The following is a 21202-nucleotide window of genomic DNA, read 5'->3' as shown; positions in this document are numbered from 1 at the left end:
TATGACAAAGGCAGAGGAGTAAGGTGAGCAGCCCTCCAAATTAATCAGCATATAAATTAATCTTGCTCCCTGACAAAAAGTAGAACAGGAAGCACTATCGTCAATAATCTACTATGCCAGGACAGTCTCCAGGACGAATACTAATGCGTATAAGCAAATAGTAGCTAGATGAGTAATATAAATACTTAAAAAGTTAAAAGTATGTACATTTTCTAGTCTGTAAACTATACATATTAAAAATATCTTATTATTATTACCAGCAAAAATGCTATCACAGTAATTGATTACCATTTACAGAGTACCTACAGAGTACTATAGCCCCATACTATACAAAGAACTTTTCACATGTTTTTTTTCTAGTTTCCACGTTCCTTTTGCAAGGTAAGTATTATTACCTTCGTCTTAAAATTCCAGCAACTGAACCTCAAGGAGTTTAAGTGTTGTAACTGCAGATCTGTGACAATGAATCTAGGTCTCTCTGATTTCAAAGGCTATACACTTTCCACAGTGTAGAGAAAGACTGAAATATTTTTCAAAAGCATATGATTTTAGCGACATAGTCTGTTTTTACAATCCTGGTGCTCACTGACCAATTGTTATCTTCAGTTTATCTCAGAAGTTATACATATTTCTTCCAGAAAGTTCCATACTATTTAACTACCTAACTTAAGGTATTCTAGAAATGACCTTCTATAAAAAGATTTGGACATGTGAAAGATAGAGATGATAACCTGAGGTACAAACAGCTTCTAAGAGGATGAACTCTCTTAAGGAGGAAAGATTCTTTGATGGTGACCTCACCCCATTTTACTTTACTTTACACAAAGGGTGTTTTCCACAGCCCCTTTTATTCTTCCTCTCTGACTGCCCCTCAATTCTCTTCTTCTGTTAAGAACAAGAATACATGGAAATTCTATCATTTCAAGCCGAACCAACATGTATAATTATAAAATTTTCTCAGGAAAAAAGTAGCCATGCGTGCCTAATTCTTAAATGGACTATCATGAATTAGGGATGTGTAGGAAATTTGCAACGTTTTGAAATATTGACAATAAAATTGCATATGCTATGATTGAGAAAGAAAAGGAAGAAATTAAATATTTGTGTGACTGTGAATAATCTTTTCTCTCTAAATCAGTAAAATACTTTGTAAATTTCAGGTTGCAAAATTATTCAAAACATCCTTGAATAATGTTTTTAAAAAAGTGTTTAATAGTTAGAAACTCAAATAACTTAAATTTCCAACATGACACATTACGCAGGCCCCCTCTAGTTGCAGCGAGTGGGGGCCACTCCTCACCACGGTGTGCAGGCCTCTCATTGCGGTGGCCTTCCCTGCTGCAGACCATGGGCTCCATGTGCCCAGGCTTCAGTAATTGCAGCATGCATGCTCAGTAGTTGTGGCACATGGGCTCAGTAGTTGAAGCATGCAGGCTCTAAGGCACATGGGCTTCAGTAGTTGTGGCACGTGGGCCCAGCAACTGTGGCTTGCGGGCTCCAGAGCTCAGGCTCAACAGCTGTGGCGCACAGGCCCAGCTGCTCCGTGGCATGTGGGATCCTCCCAGACCAGGGCTCGAACCCATGTCCCCTGTGCATTGGCAGGCGGACTCACAACCACTGCGCCACCAGGGGAGTCCTGGGAACAGTCTCTTGTGGGTTCTCCAAGGTCTCTCCAAGCATCTTCTCAATGTTTCTCATTATGGCCACTTTCTGATGGGCTTTGAGAGGATATTCAGTTCTCTTAGGGATGGGGGCCCCCTTATACCAGAAGTACACAGTGATGGTAATGTCCCCATTTAGTAATGACTCTGTGTGATGCCACCAGTACATTGAGATGTAAAGAACATCACCAGGGCCAACCACTCTTTCATAACCAACCACATTCTGGAAATTGAGGAACCTCTTGTAGTCAGGATTGTCAAAGTCCACCTGGCTCTGTCTGTCACATGCATGATGAACAGGATATGGGTAGAGACACTCAAACTGACCCGGAGGGAACAAAATGCATCGCTTGTAGCCTTTTATCTGAGCAAAGAAGTTCTGTTGCTCATCATAGTGAGCAGGTGTCACATTTCCTTCCATGCCAATAAGCAGCAGGTTACAGGTCAGCTGCCCCCAGCCACGCTTTCCCTGTTGCTTATTAATCCAGTTCCAGTTGAAACCCAAGAAGTCCATGACAATCTTCCTGCTCACAGTGTCATTGAGTGTTTGCTGCAGATACGACCTCTCTTCACCTCCTCACTGCTGTATATTCTGCCGTTGCTCAACAAACTCGTGAAATTTCATTTCTTCCCTATTGGACCTCAGCTTAAAGTTCTGGAAATTAGCCATCTTCTTTTCATCATAGTGCAAGAACTTGTGGGTGCTGGGCACTGTACACAGAGAAGTCTCTGTTGTCAATATTTTCTTGCAGTTATTCAAGGCCCCATTTTAGGGCAGGAAAAACAAGATTTGTGTCTGTCAGTACTACAGGCTCCTCATTCTCAATAAGCTCCTCTGCCCCAGGGTTGCTCTGACTGAGATGCGGGATGGGCCAGGTCGGGAAGGTATAACTGAGTAGTTGGGACTCATCCCAGGCGGGGCCAGGGGCTTTGGCCTCTTCCTGGGGTTCTCCAGAGCCTGAGGCTGCAGCCTCCACCGCAGTCGCCGCCCTCAGTAGCCATTCTTAATACATAATGCATATTAACATTAAATTTTGGCTTGCAAAACCCAAAAGGTGATATTCAAATCCCCCCTTCCCAACAGCTGACAGACTCTTAAACTACATTTATGTTATGTTATGTTATGTTATATATTATATTTAGGGTGAGGGTCCAAGTAACCCAAAATAAAACAGCAATTGGTAAGCTTAATTTACTGTGACTGCATGAAGAATTCAAAAATTTAAAAAGAAACTGGAGAGATTATTTTTAAATACATATGGAAAAAATAAATATGTAGTAATTTCTAAGAAACTTTTTGAAAAAGAGATGAGAGTAAATACCCTACCACTTATAAAATTTACTATGCTGGTTATTGAAATGAAAACAGTATTTCATTAACATAAGCAAAGACCAGAAACAAAGTAAAAGAACAGAAGATAACTGAAAAATAGAAGATGGAGTTCAGGGCTGCCCAAAGAATTAGCATTTGAAGAGGAAAAGCCTGGAGAGTGAGGAAGTTCAAAGAAGAAACCCAAAATTCTACATTCAAATCCCCCTTTCCCAACTGCTGACTGATTCCTAAACTACATAAATATATAAAAATAATATATGTTATAAATATATATACATAATATGTAAATTCTATTATATTATTTATAGAGTGAGAGTCCAAATAACCCAGAATAAAACAGCAAATGGGAGGCTTAAGAATGAATCTCAGTAGCCACACCAAGAAAACAAAAATTAAAGTTTAATCCCTATGGAAGTAAAGAAGCATTTGCAAAGGTTTTAGTATTTCTCAGCTTTCAGCTTAGAAGGGTGCCGTCCTAGGATTAAGTGCCATATTCTAGAAGTGAGGACTATGTACTACATGTAAGGGCAAAATTTAAATAGACCTATCTTGACAAAGCCTAAAACTAAGTCTGACCAGGACTGTAGTCATCTGTTAGCCATCTGTGTACCAGATGAAAAAACCTTAACATGCTTTAGAGAAATGTCCATCAAAAGAGTCCCTAAAATTGGGCTTCCCTGGTGGCGCAGTGGTTGAGAGTCCGCCTGCCGATGCAGGGGACATGGGTTCGTGCCCCGGTCTGGGAGGATCCCACATGCCGCGGAGCGGCTGGGCCCGTGAGCCATGGCCGCTGAGTCTGTGCTCCGCAATGGGAGAGGCCACAACAGTGAGAGGCCCGCATACCGCAAAAAAAAAAAAAAAAAAAAAAAAAGAGTCCCTAAAATGTTTCATCCATCAAGCCAAAAGTTATGAGATATGCAAAAACAAAAACAAAACCCACAGAATCAAATGATTGAAAAGTTAAAAAAAAAAAAAAAGAAAATAGGCAATAGAAATAGACCTACAGATGATTCAGATATTAGAGTTATTCAACAGGGACTTTTTTTTTGTATTTTTTTTTTTGAACATCTTTATTGGGGTATAATTGCTTTACAATGGTGTGTTAGTTTCTGCTTTATAACAAAGTGAATCAGTGTTACATATACATATGTTCCCATATGTCTTCCCTCTTGCATCTCCCTCCCTCCCACTCTCCCTATCCCACCCCTCCAGGCTGTCACAAAGCACCGAGCTAATATCCCTGTGCCTTGCGGCTGCTTCCCCCTAGCTATCTACCTTACTACTCAACAGGGACTTTTAAGTAACTATGATCCATACGTTTAAGAAAGTTACAAAAAAATTGGACAAAGTAGAAGAAAAGAGAAAGAATTTTAAAAGAGGATTATAATTTATAAAAACTGGCCAAATGAACATTCTAAAACTGAAAAATAGAAAATAAGAAATGAAAGATCATAAGAAGTAACAAGCTCAGAATTAATGTGTTAAAACTACAAATAACTGTTAACTACTGGCAGACACTCTTCTAAGAGAAAGGGGTAAAATAGTGAACAAAACAAAATCTCCTTCCCTCTTGGATCTTATGATCTAATGAGGGAAACAGAATATGAACAATATAAGTAAATAAATCTCTTTTAGAAGATGACAACTGAAGGTGATATTACAAGTGAAGGAGACACTAAAAAGTTAACACTTGAATGAAGGAGGTAAAAGTAAAACACATATAAAATCTGAAGAAGGGCCTTCCTGGCAGAAGGAATAAAAAATGTAAAGGCCCGGAGAAGGTGGTGGTTTGTCTGCTAAAGGAAAAATAAGGAGCTTAACGTGGTTGTAATAGTAGGAGATGAGATTATTAACCACTGCAAGGACTTTGGATTTTACCCTGAGTGAGATGAGAAGGTAATACAGAGCTTTTAGTGTAAGTGTGACATGATTCAACATCTTGCATTAGACTGTAGGAGTTAAGAACAAAAGTAGGTAGAATACTTTGGAGTCTATTATAATAATTCAAATAAGAGATGATGGTGATTGAACCAAGATGGCAGTGGTGAAGAAAGTGAGAAATATTTATATTCTGGATATATTTTTAATCAATGGCCAACAGGGGATATAAAAGATAGAGGGGACTTATACGTGACTCTGAATTTTTTGCCTGATCAACTGAAGGAAAGGAGTTGCCACTAGCAAATGGAAAAAACTGAGCATAGAAGGTTTAGGGATAGGGGAGTATCAGGAGTTGAGTTTTGGAAATGTTGAGTAGGAGATAACTGTTAGACATCTAAGTAGAGATGCCAAGAGCCAAGTAAATATTTGGGTACATGAAACAGGAATTTGGGGAAAAGATCCAGACAGGATCCAAATCCAGGAATTTGGGAATTATTGACACATAAATTGTATTTAAAATAATGAGACTGGGTGATATTTCCAAGGTACAATAAGTAGAGACATGTAAACGATTTAAAATTATTGTTCTCTGAAAAAGAAGAATAAAACAAGGATAGAACATTTGTTTATGGAAAATGCAATGGCTTGCTGTTAGGAGTCTCTTTTTAGATACCTTCTCTCATTTTATCTAATAGTACAGATCATCTAGATAGAATGTTAACACTGAATGATCTTTTAAAATTGAGAGTCATCTTCAGAGGATGCTAGTGAATCAAATTATTTGACAACTGGCAAGTAAAGAGGGAAGTAAAAACCAGGCATCTATTCTGCTTTTCCTATCAAACTTCATCATGCAGTAACCAAATGAGAAGTAAGAGGAAAGTTTTCCTTAATAAAAGTATTCCAACTAATAATACAGAAGGAAAACTGAATTAGAATATCATCATTTGACATCGCCTAATTATTATGGATCTAGGCATTGAGAATCAATTACAGCTAAATTATAAAAAGAGAAAGAAAATGATAACATGGGCCTCCTGATCCAAATAGCCCCATCAAAAAATAAAATATATCTAACCTAAATCTTCTCAAACCACAAGGTCCAACTACCAATTCACAGGAGATTCAAAAGTCTGAGGGATGAGCTAAGTTGATTGTTTACAGGGGAGGAAGGAAGAATTGGGCTCTTCTGAAATGACATGAGCAATTTTGATAAAGAAGGTAGCATTTGAGTTAGACTCTGAATAGTAATTATGATTTCAAAAAGAGAAGGGATTTAAAGGGTTTTTTTTCATGTTGCAGGAACAATCTGAGCAAAGACAGGGAAAGTGTAATATATCTGTGACAAGGCCAATCAATTGTCCTGGTGGCTGAGGAAGAATCTTAGCAGAATAGTGAAACCTTGCTTGAAAGTGAAGATGGGAGTGCGTGAGTTTATGTGTTTCCCTTAACTGTACTTTCTAAATTTTCTAAAATGAACAAAGGATTGTTATGTAATTATATTTCTATACTTACATAAATTCAAGTTTTTAAAAATGTAATTTAATAGAGCTTTCAGTCAACTAATGGAAGACTTCAAATGCCATGATCAAGTTATTTTACTTTTCCCCTCACCAATCCTGGTTGTGCAACTAAAGATACACTTGGCTGTAACTCTGTTCCATTAAATGTTGATGCTAAGGGTGTCACCAGTCATAAATTTTAGAAAAAATCAAGTAGCTTTTTCAGGAATGTAAAAATCATTACCATTACTGAAATGTTCAATTTGAAGCCCAGTTTGAGAAATACAAAATTTCTACTTTATCTTCAGGGAAGTCTTCCAAGCATACTTAATGTTGATGCCAATAAATTTTAAAATACACTGTGAATATAAACAGAGTAAATACAATTTGTATAGGCTCCAATTAAGACAGATATTAAAGCTATAGCTTGATTTCCAAAGTGTTTTTCGTCCTGCAGATTGGGGACAATTTAAAACCTGACAATTGATAGAACATGGCAAGCTAGTCAAATGGAATGAGCAGAGAGAGATGTGGGAGAGAGGATGAAAATGGAAGGAGTGATCATCTAAGAAGAGGGATAATTTAAAAGACTTGAGAACTGTAAGGACTTAAGAAAAACTCAGGGCTCTCAGTCTCTGGTTGCTGGCAGAGGGAAGCTAAGATAGGGCTCAGGCAGCCAAAGCAGGTCTGCTTAGTCCGTTACCCAAATTGGCTAAGAGCAGACACACTTCAAGGGGTATGAACAATTTTTAACTGAAAAATGGAACTAAGATGTGTTCAAAGAAATGGTGTCCAACCCAAGAATAGTGTTTAAAATCAAGAAATCTGGGACTTCCCCAGCAGTCCAGTGGTTAAGACTCCACACTTCCACAGCAAGGGGTGAGGGTTTGATCCCTGTTCAGGGAACTAAGATCCTCCACGCAGCACACTGTGGCCAAAAAAAAAAAAAAAAAAAAAAAAACTGGGTTCAAGGAGATGTCAACTAGATGGAGAAACAGGATAGGGATCTCAAAAGGAGACAAAAGAGATCATCCAACCTTTGAAGCCAGCAAGGATGCCAAGAACTTATTCTTACTGGGTTTTTCTGTAAGGAAAGCAGTTCTGCTGATATAAAGAGGCAATGCCAGAATAAACCCTTACATTTTACCTTAATATGTTCTACCTTGGGAAAATCCACCCCAATTTTATGCTTTTTCAACCTTTCTTACCGTTATCAATCAACACAAACTTGATGCCAAGTAATTAATATGTATCTATATTTCTCCAAACATATGTTATTTGCATAATATGAAATTATTCATGGACATTTGCAGTGTATTTCCTGTTGAGGGCACCATACATTCATTCATACAACAAATATTAATTGGGTACATACTCTTTGTAAGCTCTTGTAACTGCTGGGTATAGAGAGGTGAGTAAACCTAACTTAACCTCTGCTCATTATGGAACACATTCCAACTGAGAGGTGTGAGCATTAAATAAATAAGATGGTAACAAATTCAAGGTAGAGATTTGGAACAATGGGGTGTGACAGTTAGTGACTGAGTGGCTACGTTAGGTTGGGGTGGTCAGGAAGATCTTTGAAGAGGTGGCATTCAAGCTGCATCCTGAATGGTAAGAAACAGCCCTAAATGAGTGGGTTTCAGTGTCTAGATGAAAGAAAAGGAATAAAAAAAAAAATTAAAAAAAATTAGGTTTTGTGATAGGATACCTTGGAAAATGTTTGGGAAAACCACAGGTGTTTGAGTCAAATCTCATATTTACTTTGAGCTCCTCTTTTCAGAAGCATTTCTAAAAGAAAGATGCCCAGAGGGAGATTTTTTTAAAGTTTGGAATCTTCTCTAAGGGAGAAGTATCAAGAATGACTACTAACTTGAAATGAAAATGTAGATTCTGCAGAGCAAAAGAGATGAAGCCATCATGTTTTTATTGTACAAGCTGAGTTTCACAGGCGAATTTGATACTTGCTAACATCCCCCGCATGCCCGAATGAAATAAATGAGAAATGCAGGAGATGAAGGTACAAATCCAATTTCCCTTTTGCAACAAGACAGAGTCAGTAAGTCTTTGCTGCTTTCTTCATTTGAAAACTCATCCATATTTTATCTTCCTTCATAAACAATGTTTAGATAAACCCAGTGAATAATGGGGTTGAAAGGAAATTTTAAAGGTCATCTTGTGTATACCCCTGGCTTCAGGCAAGATTGCATTCATGCCCACCCAAGAGGCTGTCGTCTTTTCTGTCAGGTTTTGTTTTGGATAATGTTTATTTTTTCAAGGGGGGAGTTGGGTAGGGAGGACAGTAATGAAGAGCATGTTTGCCTTAAAAGTACAAGCAGAGTTATTTTTAATGTAGGATCCCTCCTCTCCCTGTTATGCCAGGGGCAGAGTATTCTCCAAATGCCTTATACACTTACTTTCAGCTCTAAATGTATTTGTGCAAATCTCATGAATCATCAAGGCTTTTGAAAATATTTATAGGGAACGAAACTCTAGCCTTTTCATTAGAGTGAGTTAGACTCACATTTGTATCTCGCTATTGTTTAAGGAGAACAATGGATGGGTGGATGAAAGAGAATGTCAGCTGGATCAACAAACAGCTGTTCCAACAGAAGTCCTGCTACCCTATACAGCAGAGCAGTACTAACTGCTGCCCTCCCTGGAGTCTCTAAAGATGCTCGATCGGCACTTAGTACCCTGTTTACCTGAAATCAAAAGTTAAGGCTGAAATGAGACTTTCACCATTATGACTACTTTACCTCCAGAGAGAAAGCTGCAGCCCTTTAAATCTTTCTTTATTTGATCTCCCAAGAAGACTCCACCACATTCCAAGGCAATATATTCTAGTGTCCTCTTCAAATGACCTAACTGAAACTTATAACCGGGTGGTCTCATGTCCAGGCTTTGATGGAAGCCGGGACTCTCATATTATGTGTAAATATATACTCCTTATAATATTCATAGGCCCTCGTAATATTATTTTCTCTAGGGCACAGAAATCAAATTTCTTCTGAAGGCAGTGTGGTACTGGGTAAAGGTTATAGGAATTGGACTCAGTTCTGGATGAGAGTCTTGGCTCTTCCATTGACTAATTGGATGAGCAACTTATTTGAGACCCAGTTTACTCAACCTTCTCAAAGGGTTGCTGTGAGGATCAAATGTGACAATGCATAAATCATTTATAACAACATGCCTAATCCATATTAGATGTCAATTTTTATCACAGCTTACCCACCTTTTTCCTTTATCAATGGGTGTTTTTCAAGTTTTTATATGTTGTTTAAGTCATAGACTATAAATAGAGGTTCAGTCATCTAAGAACCACAAACAATCCAGATAACTTTATACTTCATTACCAATTCACATGTGTTTTACTTAATTAACAATAGAGCATGGGGATTTCCCTGGAGATCCAGTGGTTAAGATACCCCGCTTGCATTGCAGGGAGCGCAGGTTCGATCCCTGGTTGGGGAACTAAGATCCCGCATGCGTGGCACAGCCAAAAAATAGAAGGAAAAAAAAATCAGTTAAAAAAATGAAAAAAAACCCAATAAAGTATGAAGATTATGAATTCATATTTTGCTTATGATCCAAAATGATCTACAAATTCTTTTCTGGGATCTTCTTAAAGCTTGTCCTGTGTAATATACATTCAGAGATTATTTTTCTTTTCTTTACATAGTAATTATAAACAGTATTGAATCACACCTTCACATTTCTCAAATTCCTAAGATATTTTAAATATAAATCCTTTTCTTTTGAAGTCAGGCAAAATATTATTAGCTATAACAGTATTGCTGGTCACCATTCTGTCATCTAGATTATAAATAAAAATAGTAAATAGGGCCATCCTAAGTACCAATTTGGGTAGAACACAATATATTTTGTGGATGCAATGATGAAAAAGTGCTTTCAGACCAAGTTTTCTTCTACTTATGAGTCATGCCACAATTTTTTTTTGTCTTGCCTATAATGTGCCAGGCACTGTGGCAATAAACTTGAATGACATATTCTTGTAGACTTCAACTTAAAGAGGGAGAAAAAATTGCAAGCTTGTAAGTTACAACACCACTTGACAGATGTTAAAGCACCTGCACAAGCAAAGTGTCAAGAAACAGTTGAGATGGGATACTTGAGGTAGTCTAGATGCAGCATGGTATAACGGATTTACCAGTCACAAGATTCTAGGCACAACTGTGTGGTTCTCAGTCTCCTCATTTGTAAAGCGGAGATTTTTTTTATCAGGGGAATTATAGCACTGTGTTGTCAGGGTCTGTTATGGAGTCCTTTTCTTTCCAGAGATCCCAGATCCCTGAAAAGAGAAAGAAATTCCAGACAGCTATCACCCCAAGTGTTCTGATTCAAGATCATCTGAGTCTCTAGTTTCTGACCTTAGGATAAAGTGCAAATTCTCCACCAATACTTAACAGCTCTCCACTACACTCTTCCATGTTTCTCTCCCGCCTCAAGATTCACTACCTTCCCCAGACGAAGAAGGAGGCAAAAACACTCTAATCAGAGGAAAAACATATGCAAATAAAATCTGAGACATGAAAAATTGTGACATATTAAGGAACATTTGGAAATGTAAGGTAGCTGATGAAGATGGGAGCCATGTAAAGAGCAGGGAGAGGTGGTACAGACAGGTAGGTTGAGGTGAGATATAATATCAGGATAAAGAAGAAAACTTTCTAGGCAACCGAAAACGAAAAGAGAGAATTGGCTCCTCCGTTCTTGTTTTCTTTTCTTTTGGATAGAAGCAAGTTCTCATAAGACTTTTTTTTTTTTTTTGAAGATCATGCTGATAGTGGTGGGGAAAGCGAACTGGAAGGGTTAAGAGATGGAGTCTGAGAGGTCAGACAGTCGGCTAGGGAAGAGCTCCAGGTGAGGCATGATAAAGGTCTGATGAAAGTCTATGCTAAATTAATCTCCTTATCACAGGGCCAAATAATGAATTATTTTGGCAAATGTCTGCAATCACCAAATTAACATTATAATCTGTCATAAGAACATGTCTTGGAAACACAGGTCTGGGAGGGGCCAGAAAATGTTTCCTTCAACTTGCCATGTCATCTCTCAATCCTACTTTGGGAAGTCAGTTTTCAGAACCCAATTCTTGGGTTAAATGTGACTGCCTAAAGTTACTGTCCAAATTTCCAAAGATGATTCATAATCTGATTAAATTTTTTAATAATTCCTTTAACTATTACATTTTCCTGGAGAGCCCTGCTCCATGCATCTCTTGACAATGAGACTGAATCCAATGATACTATAATCTCAGCTCAGTTTTAAGTGCCCTGTGCTTTGCTAGCAAATTGCCTACTCAGAAACCAACACCAGTTTTAACCCTATTACAGTCTATTGTGGAGGCTCTGTTATCTTCACTTGCTTTACAGTGGATGACTATTATACACCACGGGACTCCAGAACCTGGGACTCCTTTCAGATAAAGAAATATAACCTAAGGTGTCTGCCATATTCAAGGCTCTGTCAGTTGCTGATAAAGCTAAGAGGATATACAGATCATCACAGCCATTTCACTCCTCCTGAAGTAGTAGTCAAATATTATCTAACAATAGGCTACTGGGATTAGACTGTAGATGGCTTGCTGTGATGGTCCATCTTTGCCCTGGCCCAGGAAGTACCTCTTTTGGCAGTTTCATACCAGTGGTGTGAAAACACTGCATGAGTCTGTTAAGATTTACCCAAATATTTACTGTTTGCTATTTATTAAAATGAAAGCCTTCTTTTTTAACCTTTCCCTCTATTTATCTGACATTCTCTCTCAATAAAACACCTACACACTCCTCAGGAACAAATGTCGATTTAACATTTTCCACTACTAACCTTCAGGACAGCTATAGATGTCTGACAGCATGTAACTTAAACATTTCAGAGGCACTTAGCATATTTTCTCAAGGAGCAATTGGTGGAAGTGAAAAGGAAACAATATACTTTTCAGTAAGCAGTCTATACCTAACTGCCTACATCTGTCCCTCTCTTGCCTCCTTCCTCTTCTGGGAGGTTGCCAGACTACGTGTATTGTGAGTGCTGCCGTTTACAGTTTAAAATGAAGCTTATACCTATTACAGAAAATCTGGGAGGGAATACAGAAATGTAGGAAGATTGAGAGAAAAATTGATCTGTAATAAATCAATAATCATTACTTTGGAACCGTTCCATACAGTATTTTTCCTATGAATAAAATTTTGGAATTTTGGTGTACTTTAATTTGTTATAAGTGTGTTTGTATTGGTAGGATCCATATTAACTTGTTATACTCAGGAATCTTTTACTTGCTAGTGACAAAAATCCAAACTGAATAAGCTTAAGAGAAAAAAATATTAGAAGAAAAAGGCTCTTTCATGTAACTTAGAAGAACAGGGGTTGATCAGGTATTTTTCTCAATTACTACAAATAGGAAATATTCACATAATGTGGTAAGAAGAGGGAGAGTACTTTGACATCCTCCCACTTAGAATCCCAGAGGAATGAGCTTTCTTGGCTCCCAGGGAAGGACTCTGGTGGATCTGGATCAGTCGCTATGTTGGGGTAGACCCCTCTCTCCCTTAAAACTATAAGAAGTTGGGGAAGAGCAATTTCCCAAAGAAAGGGAAGCTCCTCCTGTTTCTAAGAGCACAGCCAGGAGGAATAGTGGATAGTCGCAATCAAGAGATGAGTATTTTCTAATGTCAGGAACCATGAATTTTCTACAAAGTAAGAATATTCCTTATCCCAGGCAGAAGGAGAGTAGCAGAACTTTATGAGGTGCATTTCAATGTATACCTTCTGTCCTTCATAAAAGATTTTTAGTTTTATTTCTTTTTTCTTGCTACTTCAGCTGTGAATCTCTGTATTGGTGAGCCAATGCTATAGATAAAGATGTTGTATTCCCTCAAGTGTGTTGGGGTAGAAAAAAGATTAAGGATCAATTGTTCATCCACAAGTAATGAATCAAAATTTAAATACCAATTGATCTATTGCTGGAGATTTAGATTGTCTCCATTCTTTTACCATTTTAAATAATGCTACTTAGAACATAAAGAGCTTTCTAGATTTAGAATTATATAAGACCAATTTTTAGCAGTAGAATTACCAGTTCAAAGGGTATATATAGTTCACTTCAAGGCCCTCAGTCCATTAAGTATTACTGAAACAGTATTTCAGTGATGCAGTTTCCTAATGCTGGCTGGACCAGCTGATTTACTTTAGTATTAATTGTTCAATGGTCTGCATGTATCAGCTCATGTATTTACAGTTGTTAGCACTAAGTGCAGTGCCTTGCATATGAAATGCATTCAACAAATGTTTCTCAATGATGAACAAGAAGATGCTGGTGTTGAGAGTCCAGGGATTTTCCTAATTAATCTGTATTTAGGATGAAAGCATGAAAAGGAAATTCCTTTTATACAAAAGAAGGGCGCTGAGACAAATGACTGGGAGAGTAAAGTAACTCACCTCATTCATTAAGTATAAAGGGTAATTCAAGTTTTACCTGCCTGTCTGCTGCTTGCAGGAGCTTAGCCTACTCCATGTGTCCAAAGAAGATTAAACAAACCAGTATTTATGGAAAGAAGCCATTTGGTGCATATAGTGGAAAGAACTCCAGCTCTGGAGTCATGAGACTTACTCTCCAGTGGAGGCTCTTAACCACCCTGAGTGTTGGTTTCCTTATTTGATCAATAGAGGTAAGAATGTCTGCCACGGCTGCCTCTCAGGGCTGCTATACAGAATGAATAGGTAATGCATGAGGAAGTTCTTTGTAAATTGTAAAATCCTGCACAAATAAATTATTCTTACCATTATTATTACAAATTCAGAAGAGTTGCTCTTAAATGATTTGAGGTTGTACATCTCTTCGGAATGTAATTCAAGTTATGAGCTCTCTCTCCCAAAAAAGGGGCACATACTTTTTTTTTTTTTAAATATCTTTTATTTTATTATTTATTTATTTATTTAGGCTGTGTTGGGTCATCGTTGCTGCACGTTGGCTTTCTCTAGCTGCGGCAAGTGGGGGCTGCTCTTCGTTGTGGTGCGCAGGCTTCTCATTGTGTTGGCTTCTCTAGTTGCAGAGCACAGGCTCTAGGCACGCGGGCTCAGTAGTTGAGGTGCACGCGGGCTCAGTAGTTGTGGCACGCGGGCTCAGTAGTTGAGGCGCACAGGCTTAGTTGCTCCGCGGCATGCGGGATCTTCCTGGACCAAGGCTTGAACCCATGTCCCCTGCATTGGCAGGCGGATTCTTAACCACTGCACCACCAGGGAAGTCCAAGGGGCACATACTTTTAAAAATTATATACAGTTTCAGGCTGTTTATGAAATACCACAAACTCAGGGGTACATGAAAATAAAACACAGTATGCTCTCCCTGCTCAGAAGCTACTTGCACTCTAGTCAGACAGACATACATTAAAAAAAAAAAAAAGAAAGAAAGAAAAGGAAAGAAAGAAAAAAAAAGAGAGAAGCAAACAGGATGTGGTAATTATGGATGACTGTAAAGAAGAGCTATCACTGGAAGTCTAAAGCCATGCAGAAAGTCATCATGGAGGGGGCTTCACGTGGGATGGTTCTTGACAAAGGACAAACTATGTACGGTGAAGAGCTATCTGGTACACAATGGAAGATGAGAAATATACATACTCTATTATGTCCAGGCACTATGCTGGGTCTTGGACAATAATATAAATAAATTAGACATATTTATTAATCTTAAGAAGCTCCTGATATAGAAAAATATAAATGAAGAACAAATAAAGAGAATGTGATGTGATAAAGTGTAGTACTTTTTCTGGGAGGGTGAAAAAAGGTTTTCGAGAAAGTGTCATTTGAGGTCGGTTTAAATTGTGGATAGAATTTAAGTAGAGATAATAGCATTTGGAAAGAAATAGCAAAGAGAAACAGTATGTTACTATTAGTGGATCGTTATGGGGGTACATGGCAAATGAGGCCATGTACAAGAGAGTGGACCTAGAGAGCTTTTCTAAGGAAAAGGCACTTTATCCTGGAGATAAATCCAGACTTGCTTAAGGATAAGAATAACCAAATGTTTTATTAAAAAACAGACTTTCAACGCCCACTTCCCAAGATTCTCATTCAGAGGATGAGCAGGAATCTCTGTTGTTTATAAGTGTCCTGGGGGAATTATTATTTTCAGGCAAGTTTAGCAAATAATACTGGAAGTAAAAAATATTCAATGAGGGGTTTTCAGCTACGAAAAGGTATCTTCAGTCCTGGAATTTGGAATCATTCCTTTGGCGGCAGTGTGGACAATTATTAGATGAAGTTTGAAGCAGGAAAATATTCTGATGCCCCATAGTAACCTATCGCAAGATGTAATAGCTTTTTTATATCTTGCTTAATCCTTACTCTATTTATTCTTGCTTTATCCTAGTGGAGATAACCAATAACTGGTCATGACCCTCTTTATCAAAGCCCATCATTTCACATCTAAGTTTCCTTTTGGATTACATTTGGTCTTCATAGACTTAGCCTCTGTTTTCTAAAGTTTGATTTTAAGAACAACTCATTTTAATTCATTCTTTGGTCTCCTCAAGTTTTCTTCACATTTACCAAGTTCTGGAGCTTATTTACAACACTAAGCCAATTTCTTAGGAATTTCTGCACTCTTTTTATGGCTTGAAATTCTATTTACACTCATGTCTCAAACAGCTAAATAAAAATGATGACACACAGTCAACCAATTCTGTCATTTATTCATGCAACAAATATTGCTTGACTATTACATGGTAGGCACTATACTAGGTTTTTGAAACACAAAGATGAATACAAATAAAAGTTTATGCCTTTCTGAAGTCCACAGTGCAGGAGTGGGGGGAACAAGAAGTAAACAAAGTTGCCCCCCAAAAGTATCTACTTTTATAATAGATGGAAATAAAATATTTTGGAAGCACAGAGGACAGAATTATCTAATGCTAATTTGTGGGGTCAAGGAAAGTTTCACAAAGAAGATGACACCTGAAGGAATAACAGGAAGTTTCAAAGTGTATGGGACTGTAATGCCTGCACCCTCAGTGTTCTATAGCATCCTTGGGTTTACCAGCTTCTTTAGTTTATCCCTGATCCCTGTTAAACATTTCCCTAGACATTCATGATCATGTTTCCTTTTTGTTTCATAGTTTTATGTCATAGCTAGGTAGGATGACAAACATTTCCCTAGGTTTAAACCAGGAGAATTATATAAACTCACCCAGGTTCAGTTGAATATTCTGTAACTATTGCCTGAGTCTTGCTTTGGAAACCAAACCTGAAACCAGATAATTTTCACATGGTTTCAAGTTTCACCATCAACAATTCACATGATACCAGGCTCAATTCATGTATAATATAAACAGGTGTAAAATTTCAGCCACAAGTCACTATAGACATATGTTGGATGGGCCTTGAGCTTGGCTTCACAAAAATTATTTGAGCTTCCAGAGAGAAAGTATTTCCATTTGTCATCATCACAGGTATTCTCCCTTCCAACACATATACCAATAGCCACTGGTCTAATTGTGGAAATAACACTTCCTGATTTGCAAAGTTCAGACAACAGATGACTGTCCTCAAAATGACAGCCTGGTATGTCGAGGCATAACAATGGCCAGCCACAAGTTTGGTGGAAACTAACAAAACGTTTTAGAATAATGGGAGATGATGAAATGGATCTGCAATGAGGACTTAATATGCCATTTTTAAAAACCACTAACATATGAGGAAACTTTCCAACTTACAACAGTGTGGAAAGTAATGCAATAATATGTTTGATTAGAAAGTACTTCAGGATGTATTAACATAAGCACTTAGCAAGTCTCACAAACATACCATTCTGCAGTGAGCATATAGATTTTTTCAAACATCCAGTTCCACTTAAGTTGTGCTCTAGCTGATTGCTCTAAATGCAAGGGCAGTTCTACAAGCTCTTTCATGTACAGTAAATTCAAATCCTTTGATCCCATTTTGTTTTGATTTTTTAAATGGAAATAAACACAAAACACTTATATCTCTGTATTTCTTCATAAGCTGTGCACATTAGCCTGGTTCTGAAAGTATCTTTCCCTTTTGAATCCTTATAAAACAGTCATTTAACACTATATTCTTTCCCTCTGATTCTCTGGGGATTTTTATTTGCTTTAAATTCAAAGTGCAAAAGACTTCATCAGATAATAAATCAAGAGTTAACCTGGAAAGACTTATGTTTAACTAGTCTCTTTGGCAATGTTTGAGTTCAGCCGTTCTGACATGGGAAGCAACATTTGAGAGCAAGGTAGAGTTAAAAAAAAAAAAAAAAAAAGCAAGACCCAGAGAAGAAAAGGAAAGGAAAGGAAAGAAAAAGTCTTGTTTCCTTAAATAAAAATAATAGGAAAGCATGGTAAACCTCAGAACTTTTATCAGGACTAAGTACCACAGGTGAGTTTGGGAAAACAGGAAGATAGGTAAACAACAAAAATGAGAAAAGTTTGCAATTGTAAAAGTAAACATAGGTTTATCACCCTTGGACAGAGCCTCATCAGAAAATGCACAAGGAGGCCTGGATCATTCCCAGTGCAATCTAACCATTAGCAGAATGCACACTGAGAAGAGAAGACAGGCTGGAGGTAGCCGGCATCACCCACGCTGGGGCTTACCTGCAGCTTTTTATAAAAATACACATGCCTGGGGAGAGCTTAAAGATGGCGGAAGAGTAAGACGTGGAGATCACCTTCCTCCTCACAAATACATCAGAAATATATCTACATGTGGAATTGCTCCTACAGAACACCTACTGAACACTGGCAGAAGACCTCAGACCTCCCAAAAGGCAAGAAACTCCCCACGTACCTGGGTAGGGCAAAAGAAAAAAGAAAAAACAGAGACAAAAGAATAGGGATGGTACCTGCACCAGTGGGAAGGACCTGTGAAGGAGGAAAGGTTTCCACACACTCGGAAGCCTCTTCGCGGGCAGACACTGCGGGCTGCGGAGGCAGGAAGCTTTGGAGCGGCGGAGGAGAGCGCAGCAACAGGGCTGCGGAGGGCAAAGAAGAGAGACTCCCGCACAGAGGATCAGTGCCGACCAGTACTCACCAGCCCGAGAGGCTTGTCTGTTCCCCCGCCGCGGGGGGGGGGGGGGGGGGGGGGCGGGCTGGGAGCTGAGGCACTGGCTTCGGTCGGAGCACAGGGAGAGGACTGGGGTTGGCGGCGTGAACACAGCCTGAAGGGGGCTAGTGCGCCACGACTAGCCGGAAGGGAGTCCGGGAAAATGTCTGGACCTGCCGAAGAGGCAAGAGATTTTTTCATGCCTGTTTGTTTCCTGGTGCGCGAGGAGAGGGGATTAAGAGCACCACTTAAAGGAGCTCCAGAGATGGGCATGAGCCACGGCAATCAGCGCGGACCCCAGAGACGGGTATGAGACGCTAAGGCCACTGCTGCTACCACCAAGAAGCCTGTGTGCGGGCACAGGTCACTATCCACACCCCCATTCTGGGGAGCCTACACAGCCCACCACTGCCAGGGTCCTGTGATCCAGGGACAACTTCCCTGGGAGAACGCAAGGCGTGCCTCAGGCTGGTGAAACGTCACGTGGGCCTCTGCCACTGCAGGCTCGCCCCGGATCCGTACCCCTCCTTCCCCCCGGCCTGAATGAGCCAGAGCCCCTGAATCAGCTCTCCTTTAACCCTGTCCTGTCTGAGCGAAGAACAGATGCCCACAGGTGACCTACACACAGAAGTGGGTCCACATCCAAACCTGAACCCTGGGAGCTGTGCTAACAAAGAAGAGAAAGGGAAATTTCTTCCAGCAGCCTCAGGAGCACCGGATTAAAGCTGCACAATCAACTTGATGTACCCTGCACCTGTGAAATACCTGAATAGACAAGGAGTCATCCCAAATTGACGAGGTGGACTTTGGGAGCAAAGATATATATTTTTCCCCCTTTTTCTCTTTTTGTGAGGGTGTATGTGTATGTTTCTGTGTGTGATTTTGCCTGTATAGATTTGCTTTTACCACTTGTCCTAGGGTTCTGTCCATCCGTTTTTTTATACATTTTTTTCTTAATAATTACTTTTTATTTTAATAACTTTACCTTATTTTATTTTACTTTACTTATTTTATCTTCTTTCTTTCTTTCTTTTTCTCTTTCTTTCTTTTCTTTCCTTTTCTCCCTTTTATTCTGAGCCGTGTGGATGAAAGGCTCTTGGTGCCCCAGCCAGGCATCAATGCTGTGCCTCTGAGATGAGAGAGCCAACTTCAGGACACTGGTCCAAAAGAGACCTCCCAGCTCCATGTAATATCAAACAGCGAAAATCTCCCAGAGAACTCCATCTCAAGACCCAGCTTCACTCAACTACCAGCAAGCTACAGTGCTGGACACCCTATGCCAAACAACTAGTAAGACAGGAACACAACCCCATCCATTAGCAGAGAGGCTGCCTAAAATCATAATAAGGCCACAGACACCCCAAAACACACCACCAGACGTGGACCTGCAAACCAGAAAGACAAGATGCAGCCTCATCCACCAGAACACAGGCACTAGTCCCCTCCACCAGGAAGCCTACACAACCCACTGAATCAACCTTAGCCACTGGGAACAGACAACCAAAACAACAGGAACTATGAACCTGCAGCCTGCAAAAAGGAGACCCTAAACACAGTAAGTTAAGCAAAATGAGAAGACAGAAAAACACACAGCAGATGAAGAAGCAAGGTAAAAATCCACCAGACCTAACAAATGAAGAGGAAATAGGCAGTCTACCTGAAAAAGAATTCAGAATAATGATAGTAAAGATGATCCAAAATCTTGGAAATAGAATAGATTAAATACAAGAAACATTTAACAAGGACCTAGAAGAACTAAAGAGCAAACAAACAATGATGAACAACACAATAAATGAAATTAAAAATTGTCTAGAAGGGATCAATAGCAGAATAACTGAGGCAGAAGAATGTATAAGTGACCTGGAAGATAAAATAGTGGAAATAACTATTGCAGAGCAGAATAAAGAATAAAGAATGAAAAGAACTGAGGACAGTCTCAGAGACCTCTGGGACAACATTAAATGCACCAGGGGTCCCAGAAGAAGAAGAGGAAAAGAAAGGGACTGAGAAAATATTTAAAGAGATTATAGTTGAAAACTTCCCTAATATGGGAAAGGAAATAGTTAATCAAGTACAGGAAGCACAGAGAGTCCCATACATGATAAATCCAAGGAGAAACACGCCAAGACACACATTAATCAAACTTTCAAAGATTAAAAACAAAAAAAAAAACATATTAAAAGCAGCAAGGGAAAAATAACAAATAACACACAAGGGAATCCCCATAAGGTTAACAGTTAATGTTTCAGGAGAAACTCTGCAAGCCAGAAGGGACTGGCAGGACATATTTAAAGTGATGAAGGAGAAAAACCTGCAACCAAGATTACTCTACCCAGCAAGGATCTCATTCAGATTTTATGGAGAAATTAAAACCTTTACAGACAAGCAAAAGCTAAGAGAATTCAGCACCAAGAAACCAGCTTTACAACAAATGCTAAAGGAACTTCTCTAGGCAGGAAACTACAATAACAAACCCAAAACAATTAAGAAAATGATAATAGGAACATACATATTGATAATTACCTTAAATGTAAATGGAGTAAATCCTCCAACCAAAAGACAAAGACTGGCTGAATGGATACATAAACAAGGCCCGTATATATGCTGTCTACAAGAGACCCACTTCAGACCTAGGGACATATACAGCCTGAAAGTGAGGGGATGGAGAAAGATATTCCACGCAAATGGAAATCAAAAGAAAGCTGGAGTAGCAATTCTCATATCAGACAAAACAGGCTTTAAAATAAAGACTA

At 38.9% G+C, this 21202-nt stretch overlaps 1 pseudogene; it reads right to left on the bottom strand.

Moving 5' to 3' along the window:
* LOC116758363 overlaps nucleotides 1-21202 on the bottom strand; it is a 96764-nt pseudogene that overhangs the window by 62640 nt on the left and 12922 nt on the right.

Source organism: Phocoena sinus, chromosome 8 (assembly GCF_008692025.1).
Source record: "Phocoena sinus isolate mPhoSin1 chromosome 8, mPhoSin1.pri, whole genome shotgun sequence".
Taxonomy (NCBI): domain Eukaryota; kingdom Metazoa; phylum Chordata; class Mammalia; order Artiodactyla; family Phocoenidae; genus Phocoena; species Phocoena sinus.
The sequence above is the reverse complement of the archived record's forward strand: the minus strand, read 5'-3'. Positions and strand labels throughout refer to the sequence as shown.